Source organism: Lipotes vexillifer, unplaced genomic scaffold, assembly GCF_000442215.2.
Source record: "Lipotes vexillifer unplaced genomic scaffold, Lipotes_vexillifer_v1.1 scaffold63, whole genome shotgun sequence".
In the NCBI taxonomy this organism is placed as follows: Eukaryota; Metazoa; Chordata; class Mammalia; order Artiodactyla; family Lipotidae; genus Lipotes; species Lipotes vexillifer.
In genome coordinates, this window is record NW_006784492.1 from 2,368,797 (window position 1) to 2,369,428 (window position 632).

The window sequence follows — 632 nt, forward strand, 5'->3', positions numbered from 1 at the left end:
CCCTGCCTGCGAAGGCTGCTCTTCCGCCCGGGCTGCCGCGCCCAGCCGGGCTGCCGCCGCTCCTCGAGCTCGACGCTCGTCCCGCTGCCCCTCCTCCGGCCCGCTCGCTCGCCCGCCCGCCCGCCACGGGCTTCGGAGCGGCGTTGCCGTACCTTTTCTCTCCCGAAGGGCAAGAGGAGCCTGTGGGGAGGCCTGGGGGGATTTTCATGCCCGCAGACCCCCCCCGTGAACACCCATCAGGGGCTTCCTTACCTGGTCGGCTCCACCCGCGGCCATCTTGGAAGTGGGAAGCGCCCGGGAGGGGGAAGGGGCACGAGCGGGCAGCGACCAGGCGTGGGGAGCCGAGCAGCGGAGCGCATCGATGGGCGCCCCTGCCCCCGAGCAGGTGTGCGGGGGAGGAAGAGCCCGGCCCCCACCTGGCCGCCTGCAAGAGACCAGGTGGGCAAGATCCGAGCTCGGGCCCGGGACGTACAGCCTCAGGAAAGTCGCTTTGAGGTCTTCCCTGCCGGGCCTTAGTCTCTTAATCTGTAAAACGGGCTTTTCTGTTAGTTGTCTTTTATCGAGCTGTTACGCAATGCGTAGCGCCGTGCCTCCCCAAACTTGTCTGCACTTCAGCATCTCCTGGGGATCTT